Raw genomic sequence first — 14497 nt, forward strand, 5'->3', positions numbered from 1 at the left:
CGGAAAGAAGACTGGGCATGGGCATGAGTTGCTATGAGTTGAGACCAACTTGACAGTGGTGAGTTTTTATTATTATTATTATTTATTTTATTTTTTTTTTACTGTAATATGTGGAGTTCTCAAATCATAACATGTAAAATGTTTGTTGTTGTGATGTGCCGTTGAGTCGGACCTAATTCCTAGCGACCCTCCTTGGGTTTCCGAGGCAGTATCACTACGGAAGTAGATTGCCCCATCTTCCTTTTGAGGAGTGTCTGGTGGGTTTGAACCGCCAGCCTTCTGGTTAGCAGTCAAGTGCAATTATTTCCAAACATTGATCTCAAGTAGATAGTGCTAAAAATTGTTTATCCTTGAAAAAAGTAAATAAACAAATTTTTCTTTTACTTTTGGAAATGCAAGATTATTTATACTAACCATGCATTTTCATACTGACATTGGATAATTCTAATTATTATCCTAATAATAATTATTATCCCAATAATTATAATAATAATTCTAATTATTATTATTATAATTATTAAAATAAAACAGAAAAAGCTTTTCCATTCTGAGCATTGTCAGAGGCATTCCAAACAATCCTTGCATAAACATCTGTGATACTTTTCTTCTAGCATGAAGTGCTGTTGTTTAGGTGCTAGATTTTCAGGGAGAGTATAGGATGATTAAAGAACAGGTTCTTTCCTTGGTGCATGTGGAAATTAGATGGGATATATAGACTCTTTAATTTAGAACTTTATTTACCCACATTTTATTTCTCAGCAGGTGTGTGGTCAGTAATTGCAACCCCCCAAAAATGGCTGTTAGATTCCATCCTGTTTAGCCACACATGTAAGAGCCACACGTCATTTTCCTTCTCCCTCCCTGTTATGTAGTCCCCTGTTCCCCCACCAGTATTAATCAACTTCCCTGTAACATATTAACTAGCCCTTGGAATAGTTTTAAACAAAGCTTGCTAACAAGCAACATCTTATCAAAGCTTACACAGATTGTGGTCCCCTCCCAATAGGAACACAGTGTCAATCTGAAGCCAGTCACATATCCCTCTGTTCTCATTCACATAGCCCCAGTCCCCAATTCCTCAAACTCAGGTATAAGGATCCCTACAAAGTGGGACACATTAACAATCATCTTAATCCACTCCAGCCCACTGCTGCAGGGTGCTAAATTGCTAGCAATGTTTGTAAGCCTGCTTTCTTTTATCTTTTAAATCTTTTCTCTTCTGATTCTCTTTGTTTCTGTTCTGAATAAACATTCATGTCTCTGCCTACCCATCCAAGGAAATTTTTTGGACTGTAGCTATCTACTCAGGAGGAAGTTTTAATCTACTTAGTTATTTCTCATGACAGCAGAAAAGCCAGGAATGGTTCCTAAAGAGTCACTCCTTGACAACTGAGTACATCCTCACAGGATTTAAAGACCCCAGGTCTGAAAACCTTTCTGTTTGTGGTGTCCTTTGCTATATATCTGATCACCATGGAGGGAAATCATGATTTGGTTGCATTGATTTTCACAGAGCACTGTCTTCTCACACCAGTGTACATCTTTCTGTGAAATCTGGCTCTGATGGATTCTTGCTGTACCTTTGCCTTTACCCCCAAGATGTTAGAGAACTTCTTTTCTGTGGACAGAATGATTTCTCTCTATGAATTTATGGCCTTGTTCAAATTGTGGACTATTTTCTCCTGGCAGCAATGGCCTATGATCATTATGTGACAATATGCCATCCGCTGTAGTATGACATGATGTTGGAATAATTCTGCATTTGCATGACCATAGAGACCTATGTAGGTGGGAATATCCTTTGCGTCATTCATATAATAGCTCTATTAAGGTTAAAATTCTATGAATCTCATTAAATGAATCAATGGTTTAAAAATCAAGAAAGGTATGTGAGAGAGCTCCTTTCACCATATATATTCAATCTATATGCTGAGCAAATAACCCAGACACTGGACTGTAGAATCACGATTGGAGGAAGACACATTGACAACCTGTGATATGCTTAAAGTGCCACAACATTGCTTGCTGAAAGTGAAGAAGATTTAAAGCACTAATTGATGAAGGTCAGATACCAAAGCCTGCAGTATGGATTACACCTTAACATAAAGAAAACAAAAATCCTCACAAGTGCATAATAACCTGTGTCATGATAAATGGAGAAAATATTGAGGTTGTCAAGGATTTCATATTACTTGGATCCACAGTCAACACCCATGGATGCAGCAGTCAAGAAATCAAAAGATGCATTGCAATGGACAAATCTGCTGCAAAAGAAATATTTAAAGTTATTAAGAGCAAAGATGTCACTTTGATGACTGAAGTGGCCCTGATGTAAGCCATGGTATTTTCAATAGCTTCATATGCATGTGAGAGCTGGATAATGAATAAGGAAGACCAAACAAGAATTGATACATTTGTATCATGGTGTTGGTGAAAATACTGAATGTACCATGGACTACTATAAGAAGAACAAATCTGTTTAGAAGGAAGAACAGCCAGAATGTTTCTTAGAAGCGAGAATAGCCAGATGGTTTCTCTAGTAGTCAGAAAAGACCAATCCCTGGAGAGGGATGTCATGCTTACTAAAGTGGAAGGTCAGTGAAAAAGAAGAAAATGCTTCATGAGATGGATGGACATAGAGGATGTGAGAATGAGCTCAAGCATGACAATGATTGTGAGGATAGCACAGGACCATGCAGTGTTTTGCTCTGTTGTACATAGGATAGCTATGACTCAGAAAAGACTCAATATCACTTAATAGCCACAACTTTCAGAACTTTTTTAGCATATGGCCCAAGGTGAGAATGTAACATTTTTGCCAATGTCTTACAAAATAATTCACAGATTGGGTAGTTTGAATAAACATTAAAGGAGAACATCTTTAGGAACAGGAAAAGAGTGTTAAAATTTTCTAGAACTCTAGTTTTCTATAATAAATAATAACCAATAAAAATAGACTTTATGGATTAAATAATAAAATACATGGTGAAACTTCAATAGTTAAAACAGTTTACTAACAGATCATAATTTCCCAAGGTAAATTCCTGTATAAAATAAGAATAGCATAAAAAAATCAATGAAGAGAAAATGGGTTGTTTAATAAATGGTCATATGTTAATCAGTTAACTATTTATCTTTTGCATTTGTGTTAATTTTATATGTCCATTTCATTCAAAGATTATTTTATAAACATAATTAGTATTTTCTTTTTATTTTTTGTAGCAAGAATTTTTACACTATTAACACTTTAATTCAACTGGGATTCATTTTATAATGTTGTGAAGTAAGAATTAATATTTGATTTATTATAAATTGCAAATAGTTCCAGAAGCATTTATTAAGTAGTTCTTCACTTATTCATTGATTGCTTATGCCTTCTTTTTATACATGCACCCTCATACACTCACATGCATATGAACATAAGAGGTCTATGTCTAGACTAGCCAATCTTCACAACATAAGACAATCCCAGTTTCTACCCTTATATTCTATTAGGGAAGACAGACAATAGAAAAGTAATTTTAAAAAATGCATTAAGTATTATGGCTGGGAAAGACTCTTCTGCCTCTACTAAATGCTAGAGTTTTATAAGACTCAGACATAAGACTTTTATTCTCTCTTTCTATGTGACTTTACTTATTTTTTAAAGCTCATATGATATTATGACACCCCTCCAAAAAGAAAAAAAAAAACAAACAACCAAACTCACTGCTGTATAATCAGATCCAACTCATAGCGATGAGTTTCCTTGGGTTTCCCAGGCAGTATCACTACAGAAGTAGATTGGCCAATCTTCCTTCTGAGGAGTGGCTGGTGGGTTTGAACCACCAGCCTTCTGTTTAGCAGTCAAATGCTTTAGGCCCTATGCCATGAGAGTTCCTTCTGAAGATGAAATGTCAGAGCTAAGAATATATATTCTGAAGACGACCTGGAATATATATTTCCAGCTCTGACATTTGCCCTAATCTAGACTAATATGTTCAATTGCCTGTTTAACATTTTCACTTGAATTTTCCAAAGATATCAAAAACTGAACATGTTCAAACTGCAATTTTTGAAATCTCCTATCACCATTATCTCCTCCAGCTTAGTGGTATTATTCCACCAGTTGATCAAGACAGAAAGGTAATTCTCCCCCTACCTCTCACATCACATTCCAGTTTTCACAGTAAATGTCATCTCCATTTCTGAAATACAGGAAGTCCCCACTTATGATGGATTGAAGTTACAATGAATTGCACTTACAACTATCTGTTTATGTTTGTTAGTTTTATACTTCTAATCATTGGTAATATGTACTAGATACAATGTTGCAGCATGTAATTTACTTTTGTTATCATTTGCATGTCAATTTGCAAAGGTAAATGAAGATTGGATTTACGGAAACACTGATAGTAAAAGGCAATAATAATGAAAAATAAAAATCAACCATCACTCTTCTGTCAGTTTGTCATACTATGATGGCTTATGTGTTGTTGTGATGCTGGAAGCTGTGCCACTTGTATTTCAAATACAAACAGCTTCACCCTGTGGTGGACAGGTTTCAGTCTAGGAGGAAGGATAAGGTCATCTGCTTCTAAAAAATATATATTGGCCATAGAAAATCTTATGAATAGCATTGAAAACTGTTATGAATAAAAGTGAAACACTGTCTGTTATAGTACCAGAAGATGAGCCTCTTAGGTTGGAAAGCACTCAAAATATGACTGAGCAAGAGCTGTCTCCTCAAAGTAGAGTCAATATTAATGACTTGGACTGAGTAAAGCTATCGGTACCATCATTTGTTGATGTAGTATGACTCAAAATGAGAAGAAAGAGTTGCAAACATTCATTGTTAATTGGGGCATGAAATGTATGAAGTATGAATCTAGGAAAATTAGAAGTTGTCAAAAATGAAAAGGAACACAAAGATCAATATCCTAGGAATCAGTGAGCTGAAATGAACTGTTATGAGCCATTTTGAATCAGACAATCATATGATCTACTATGCCGGGAACAATAAACTGAAGAGCAATGCCATTGCATTCATCATCATAAAAAAAAAAATAAAAAAAAAAAATAAAATAAAGAATTATCTTGAAATGCAAAGTTGTCAGTGATAGGATAATTTCCATAGACCTGCAAGGAAGAACTATTAACACTACTATTATTCAAATTTATGCACCAAGCACTAAAACCAAAGATAAAGAAATTGAAGACTTTTGTCAACTTCTGCAGTCTGAAACTGACCAAACATGCTATCAACATATATTGATAATTATGGTGAGAAAGAGTTTCGACACATTGAACACAAATGATCAAAGACCAGAGAAGTTATATGATGATATCAAGAATATCATACATGAAGAAAGAAAGAGGTCACAAAAAGACAGGAAAGGAAGGAAAAACCAAAATTGATGTCAAAACACATTCTGAAACTTGCAGATGGAAGAAATCGTGAAATAAAAGAGATGAACAGAAAATTTCAAAGGATGGCTTGAGATGACAAAGTAAAGTATTATAATGAATTGTGCAAAGACTTGGAATTATAAACCCAAAAGGGAAGAAAATACTTTCAAACACTTTCAAACTGAAAGAAGTGAAGAAAAAATTCAACCCTCGATTTGCAATATTGAAGGATTCTGTGGACAAAATATTGAATGGCGCATTAAGTAACAAAAGATGGAAGAAATATACAGAGGCACTGTACCAAAAAGAATTAGTCAATGTTCAACTATTTCAGGAGGTAGCATATGATCAGGAACTAATGGTATTGAAGGGAGAAGTCCAATCTGCACTGAAAGAATTGGTGAAAAAGAAGGCTCCAGCAATTGATGGAATACACATTAAGATGTTTCAACAAATGGATGTAGCACTTGAGGCACTTGCTCATATATGCCAAGAAATTTGGAAGAGAGCTATTTGGCCAACTGACTGGAAGAGAGCTTTATTTGTGCCCATTCCAAAGAAAGATGATCCAACAGAATGTGGAAATTATTGAACAATATAATTAACGTCAGATGCAAGGAAAATTTTGCTGAAGAAAATTGAAAAACGGTTGCAGCAGCACAGTGAGAGGGAACGGACAGAATTTTAAGCTGGATTCAGAATTGGATGAGGAATGAGAAATGTCATCACTGATGTTAGAGGCATTTTGGCTGAAAGGAAATAATAGCAGAAAGATGTTTACCTGTGTTTTATTAAGCATTTGACTGTGTGGTTCATAACAAACTATGGATAACATCACAAAGAATGGGAATTCCAAAACACTTAATTGTGCTCTTGAGGAACCTGTACACAGACTAAGAGGCAGTCATTCAAACAGAAAAAGGGGACATTGCATGGTTTTAAATTTGGAAGGTATGCATCAGTGTTGTATCCTTTCACCATACTTATTCACTCTCTATGCTGAGCAAATATTCACAGGCGCTGGACTAAATGAAGAAGAACTAGTATGTTAAATGAAGAAGAACTATCATGTCTTTTGTTCTTTCATAGTCTTGAGAACTTCTGTCCTGGTACTCTGTCTTTCTGCTCCAGTCTGCAGAGGTTACTCCCTAGGCCCGGTGCACAGCTATCATGCTGAGACTTCCCTTTCCTGATTTCTCATGTCATACATTCGGTTTTCAAATTCTTTGTCTGCTTGTTCATTTTTCATTCTCTTGTTTTGCTAAGAAATCTTGTCATCTTCTTTGATAGTCATTTGGAGTCCAGATATGTCGTAAATGGACTTTGATCTTTCCTTAAACATGATTATTAGATAGATTTGTAAATAGTTTTAAATGTGAAATAATTTTCCCCCTGAACTTTGAAGGCATTGCTTTTTTATATTCTAATATGCTGTGTTGCTTTTGACAAATTTTATATCATTCTGATTTTCATTCCTTCATCTCTCTAAAAGAATTCAAGAATTTTTCTTTATCCCTGGCTTTATGAAATCTCAGTATAAATATCTTTTTATATTTCTGCTTATCTTTCATTTCTATTTCCTTTCACTTTTGTTGGTTCTCTCACTTACTCACTTCTTTTTTCTTTCTTCCCTTCTTTCCTTCCTTCCTTTCTTTCACATTTAAAGACCCAAAGTTTTACTTCTTCAATGAAGACAGATGTGATCATACAAAATGAATACAATTCACATGTTATTGTTGTTATGTGCTGTTGAGTCAGACCTGACTCATCGCGACCCCTCTTTGGGTTTCCGAGGCAGTTTCACTACAGAAGCAGATTGCCCAACCTTCCTTCCGAGGAGTGGCTGATGGGTTTGAACCACCAATCTTCTGGTTAGCAGTCAAGTGCCTTAGGCACTGCACTACCAGAGGTCCTACAACAGGAAAAGCAAAATATATACACTTAATTACTAGTTTTGAGAATAATAAGTGTTTCTTAAAACCCATGAAATTTACCAATAGTGTTTAAGAAATCATTATGCTCTTACATATTTTAACATATTTTATCAGTTCAAATTCATTATTATTATTACACATATTTGGGTCAACATTATCTCATCTTTGGTTAATAAAAACTTAAATCAAAAACCTTAAGTTGATTGCTAAGTCCTTCAGATACAACAACAGCATGCTTTAATAGAGTTCTTCTGTATTGCAAGACATCTGTTTCAATCTTCTTCATTTACTATCTCAGAACTAGAATTAGTTTTTTTTTTTTTCCAAAGATGTATAAAGCGATTTTCACTGCCAAAACAATTCAATTGAATGATAATATTTTTCATTGGTTCATATTTCCTATTTATTTTATAAAAATGAGAAAAAGAACACATAACATATAAACCAAGAAACTAAACCCCCTGCTGTCGAATGGACTCTAATAACAATCCTACATATACACACTCTTATGTTCATTGCTTTCTTAATGTGCACACAGTAATTAATAAATATTTAGGAGAGAGACTTTGAAACTATGCAAATACCCTATTCATTTTTACAGTGAATCTATACTAGTGTGGTGTTCTAATAGAAATTTTTTATTTGTCCAGTTTTCTATATCTGTTCCTTGGAAAACATATCTTCGCAAGACACAACAAAATTCTTGGCTCACACTATTTTTTCCCTAAAGTTTATTGTAAATACTGATCCATATCTATCTCACTTTTTATGTTGCTGTTGGAAATCAGATGAAAACCTGAATTTCTGGTCTAGAAGTGAAGCTCTGTTTCTACATGGAGGTACAGACATTTTTTTTGCCCCCATCTTAAATTCTGATACATTTACTAGACTATATCTTGGAAACTACTTTTCTGGATCAGTTATCACCAGATAAAAATGTTTAGTATGCTGAAGTTTTTCTTAAATTATAATTTAAAATATTATTTCTGCTGCATTATTTTCCTTTCTTCTTTGGGGACTCCAGTGTTGTGATGTATCACCTTTCCTAATCTTCCACACCTAACATATTCTCTCAGATTCTTTTTACCCCTTTCATTCTTTTGACTCTTCATTCCTCTGTTTAATGCTCCTTTTTAGTATAGAATTCCTCCTTTCTTAGGAACATTTTAATTTAATCTTAACTTATATAATTATTTTGTCTTCTTCACTACTTTCTCTTCCATACTAGTGAGTTCTGATCTAAAGTATTTTTTGTCGACCTTAGTTCTTATTTTGTAATTTTTTTCTTTTTTTAATAAAAGCTTTCTTCCTTATCAGAAACTGCCTGCTTAAAGATAATGAGATTTGGTTGAGATATTGTTATCTGTCCATGTTTTTTCTCTGCCCATGGTTGTTTTTCCAAGAAGAATTTTCATCAACTGAAATGATTGATACTCAATTTCTAATTTCTTCTTTGAGTTGCATCATATGGATATTACCTGTAAATTATCTGCTTATTTTTAACTGCCTTGTTTTCTCTGAAACAGCTATGATAAATGATTCTGTTTAGTAGAGACACCCAAGGAATGGTTGTGAAATGAATAAAACAGCTCGCTTCAGCCAAAGCCTATTCTGGACAAGGACCCAGACGAGCATTCTCAGCTTCCAGCACTCTCACTCCTGGGGAATTAAGGTGAGATCTAGACTGTGAATCACAGATCCACTACAGTCCACCTCAGACTGTTCAGAACCACTTTCTTACAATAAGTTTTAGTAAGGGTTCGTCTGGAATTCTGGTTCTTATCTTTCCCTGGAGAATCTTCAATGAGGTAAGTTGGTAAGATGGTCTTCAGATTTCACTGCTGCAGCTATTCTTAGACAAAATTAATATTTTTTTCCCTACCTCTTAATATGTTTCAACAAATGGATGCAGCATGGGGGGTGCTTGTTCATTTATGCCAAGAAATGTGAAAGAGCTACCTGGCCAACTGATTGGAAGAGATTGATATTTATGCCCATTCCAAAGAAAGGTGATCCAACAGAATGTGGAAATTATTGAAAAATATCATTAATATCACATACAAGTAAAATCTTGCTGAAGACAATCCAAAAATGGTTGCAGCACTATATTGACAGGGAATTTCCAGAAATGCAAGCTGGACTCAGAAGAGGACATACAACCAGTGATATCATTTTGATGTCAAATGGATCTTGGCTGCAAGCAAAGAATACCAGAAAGATGTTTATCTGTGTTTCATTGACTATGCTAATTCATTCAACCAAGTGGATCATAACAAATTATAGATAACATTGCAAAGAATGGGAATTCCAGAACACTTAATTGTTCATATGAGGAACCTGTACATAGGCAAGAGGCTGTCATTCAAACAGAACAAGGGGGTACTGCATAGTTTTAAATCAGGAAGTGTGTACATCAGGGTTATATCCTTGTACCACACTTATTCAATCTGTATGCTAAGCAAGTAATCTGAGAAGGTGGACTATGTGAAGAAGAAAGTGGCAACAGGATTGAAGGGAGAACATTTAATAACCTGAGATATGCAGATAACAAAACCTTGCTTACTGAAAATGAAGATGACTTGAAGCACTTACTGATGAAGATCAAAGACTACCATCTTGAGTAGGGATTACACCTCAAGATAAAGAAAACTAAAATCCTCACAACTGGAGCAATAAGAAACATAATAAGCAGAAAAAAATAGTGAAGTTGTCAGAGATTTCATTTTATTTGGATGCACAATCAACATCCATGGAAGCAGAGTCAGAAAATTAGACCTAGTATTGCACTGAGAAAATTTGCTGCAAAAGACTGTCTTAAAGTGTTACAGAGCAATGATGTCACTTTTGGAGACTAAGGTGTGCCTAATTCAAGCCATGGTATTTTCAATTGCCTCATATCCACATGAAAACTGAACAATGTATAGGGAAGACTGAAGAAGGGTTTATGCTTTATAGTTATGGTGTTAGTGAAGAATACTGAAAATACCATGGACTGGCTGAACAACAAACAAATCAGTCCTGGAAGAAGTGCAGCTGGAACACTGCTTGGAAGAGAGAACAGCCAGACTTTGTCTCATCTATTTTGGTAATATTGTCAGAAGCAACCCTTCATTGGAAAAGGATACCATGTTTGGGAAAGTGGAAGGTCAACAAAGAAGGAGAAGACCCTCAATGAAATGGATTGACACAGTGGCTGCAATGATGGGATCAAGCACAGGGAGGATTGTGATGATGTCACAGGATTGGGCGGTGTTTTTTTCTGTTGTACAGAGGGTCATTATGAGTTGTAGCCACCCTGTTGGCACCTAACAACAACAACAACAGAGGACGTGATACTTTATAATGGTCATTGATTTATACTATATTCTGCTTCCTGGAAAATGAAGCCTTCACATTATAAGATATCCACTCCAAAATAATGCCTTAGTTGTACTTTTAAAAGATCTTTCCATCACCTTTTAAAATAAACAGTTTCTGGATGATGTGAAATAGGATGGGACCAATCAGCAACTAATGGCCCGGTGCCACAACTCATTTGATATAAAGTAGGTTTCTTGGGCCAGTGCAATGTTATGCATCCTTCTCTCAGCCTCAGATACTGATTTGGCTTGAGGTCTTTTATATAAGAAAAGATAACCCATACCTGGATTATTTGTCTATCCCAGTCAAGGTGAATTTCTACTATTTTCAAGGTTAAAGAGATTTACAGTAGCCAATTTGTCATGAAGTGATTGATTCATCTCCTTGAAGGTTGTGGCTGATTAATCCCAAGTAGATGAGTCATTCTATCTAGTTGGTTATTTATTGTCTCTTCCAAGATAAATGCTTTCTATTGCACAATAACGTGTGATACTAATTTCTGCACACTTCATATGTACTTCAATTGATCCATCCCTGTGCTTCTTCCAAAGATCTTTTCATCCTTAATCCTTTAGTCTTTCTCTCTACAGGTCACTTCCCAACCTACAAGCCATCCTCTACATTAAATCTATATATTTTTATTTTGAACCATTTTTTTTTCCTCTAAAATGGAAATAGAACATTAGTCTATATGTGCACAAAGTGAGAATTTCCTCTTACTGATGACTTTGAATACCATTCCTGGGGGTTATTTAGTTCAGTAGCAATACATTTTGGTTTGTATCAACATATGAAATTGATAATCCAAAAACCAAGTTTGGCATATTATATTATCTGTCAACTGATCATAAAGTAACCTGCAGGAAGCCAGATTGTGAGCTGAGGGAGAGATGTCAGTGCAACAGTGGTGGATGATGTGGGATCTGGGCCATGGACTTGTGCAGCTTATTGTGACCTCTGGCCCTGCTCATACCTGATCCTGGATCGAACACTTTCAACTTATAATGGATTATTCTTGCCCCTGTCTGACCTAATACCTGGTTAATATGACAAATTCCAGCTCATAAACTGGAGTTCTATCCTCATGGTTATTCGATGTCTCAGGATCAGTAGCTCTTTCTCTATCAAGGTTCATAGCATACCAGGGAGTAAGTTTGAATAATTCATAGTTTTCTGCTATAGATATAAAGTATTTTTTCAAAAACCATTGGGGTCTATGTCATGATTCTTCCTTGCTGGCTTTCCATAAACTTTTCATGAACTACACATTTCTTCCTGCCTCAGACATCACAAATAACACAGATCTGCTATGTCATATGACCCAAAGCTCAGTACTGCTTGCATCATAGCATGAATGCAATGAGAACATTTTCCTCTTCTGAAATAAAATCAAAATTGCTGTTTTTCTTCCATCAAGACAGATATATCAGTATTTGGTATCATTTTCAACCACATCAGTACTGAGAACATTTAGGAAATAATTTTAAGCAGACATTGAATTAATGTATTACAGTACTAAACTGCTGCTGTTGTTGTGTGCCGTGGAGTCAGACCCAACTCATAGCAACCCCTCCTTGGGTTTCCGAGGCAGTATTACTATGGAAGTAGATTGCACCATCTTCCTTCCAAGGAGCGGCTGGCGGGTTTGAACTGCCAGCCTTCTGGTCAGCAGTTAAGTGCCTTAGGCAGTACGCCACCAGAGCTCCCGTACTAAACTAAGATTTCAAAAATAATAATGCATATGTATCTTTATATTTTAAAATTAATGTAATAATTACTCTTATTATTTTAAGAATAGAATTAATGTGAGAAAACAATGTATTATTAACATATATAAAAAGTAAAATTATTTCAATACCACTTATTTTATTTAATATCATTCATTAGGTATTTTTATTTTTAAGTTTAATTATATGCATAATATGTCAGTATAATACTCCATATACATATAACTTACAGGTAAAATGAATATACTCCAAATGATTTTACGAAGGTATGGCCAAAAAATTTGGGATTTCCTCCTGTAGTGAAGCAATTAACAGATGGAAGACAACTGAAAATGGATAAATAGATGACATAACCTCAAGAAAATTCTAAAATTCAAGAAGGAAGACCAAATACAGAATTGAGATAAAGACAAGCATCATGAAGGGAAAAAAGAAATACGATTTAGCATAATAGATTGAGATGGAACAGTTAAGATAGGCGATTGGGTGTTATCGTGGAAGCTAGAAGTGAGAGACTTTCAATAGCACCAAACCCTACAGTTTAGTCAAGAATATAATTAGGAACTTTCCTTTGCAGTTGGCACATAGTGCCTGAAACATTTGACTGCTATCCAGAAGACTGGAGGTTCAAACCCACCAGTCACTCCTCAGAAGGAAGGTTGGGCAATCTACTTTCATAGTGACACTGCCTGGGAAACTCAAGGAGAGGTCACTATGAGTCATCTTCAACTCTATAGCAGTGAGGTTATTTTTTTTTTTATTTTTATTTATTTATTTATTTATTTTTTGTTCAGTGAGGAAGAAGCTTTGGAGAAAAGGTTGAGACAGAAAAATAATAACTGGAAGAGAACCAGATAGAACTGTTTCCAATCTAACACCTCATTCCATATGATATCTCTTAAAAGGGTCACCTTATGTCATGGATGCTTGAGCTTCAGCCATCATTCTTCACTATCCATGCTCTGATTAAGCCTTGCTTTTTCAAGCTTCCAGGCCTTTACTCACATGGTTCCTCAGGCTACTAAACTTCCACATGATCTCTGCCTATCAGAATCCTAATCATCCTGCAAGATTGAAAATGACACTCCCATGAGTAACCTTTCTTCTTTCAGGCCTCTATTCACTTCCTTTGCAATATTCCCACATAATACACTTACACTTTCTTTATGATGCTTATTACAGCTAGATTCGCACTCTAGTTAGTACTGTGAATATCTTTTTCTCCTTCTAGATTATGAGTTTATTGTAAAGAGATACTTCTACACCACATGGCTCACATCTTATGCCCCTTGTGGTTTTTGTCTTATCCAAACCTTGAATATTGTGAATACTTAGTAAAGGTTGAAGAAAACTTAAATTTTAACAATTAAGTTTGTAGTGAGCCTCTAGGTTAGTTTCTGTGAGAAACTTAAAAGATATAAAGCATGACTCCTAACTTAAGGATTTTTAATGAAGATGTAGAAAGGAGCTTTGGCACTTGACTAAAGCATTTGACTGCTAACCAGAAAGCTGGCGGTTCAAACCCACCAGTCACTCCTTGGAAGAAAAGTTGGGCAATCTACTTCGGTAGTGATACTGCTTTGAAAACCCAAGGAGGGGCCACTATGAGCAAGGTCTGACTCGACAGCACATAACAACACAACAACAGCATACAATGAGGATAGATAAGTTGCACTTAATTAAGTGTCAAATAAAAGCAAGCAAGTAAGTAATATGTAGTTCAGGAAGAGGGAAAGTCAATTCGATTTAAAGTACCCAAGAAACTTTTCCTGTAAGAGATCAGATTGAGCTTAAGCATAAGCAGGATTGTAGAAGAAAGAGAGAGAAGAAAATATTCTAGGTGAGAAAACACTATTTTCAAGTTCATTGAATCTAGTCTGAACTGAGTGTACAGAGGAACAGTGTAGTGATGAGCATAGTTAAGTGCCATGAGCTGAGAGGAAGAAAGAAAGGAGACATCTAAGACATCAGAATGGTAAATAACTGAAAAACCAAAACAGAGAAAATGGATTTGTTTTGAAAAATCATGAGAGACTGAAATATTCTTAAGCATGAAAGTAAACACACACACACACACACACACACACA

At 35.3% G+C, this 14497-nt stretch overlaps 1 pseudogene; it reads left to right on the forward strand.

Moving 5' to 3' along the window:
- LOC103208112 overlaps positions 1-14497 on the forward strand; it is a 57495-nt pseudogene that overhangs the window by 38102 nt on the left and 4896 nt on the right.

This window comes from Orycteropus afer, unplaced genomic scaffold, assembly GCF_000298275.1.
Source record: "Orycteropus afer afer isolate SDZICR_OR568_19922 unplaced genomic scaffold, OryAfe1.0 scaffold00412, whole genome shotgun sequence".
Lineage (NCBI taxonomy): Eukaryota > Metazoa > Chordata > Mammalia > Tubulidentata > Orycteropodidae > Orycteropus > Orycteropus afer.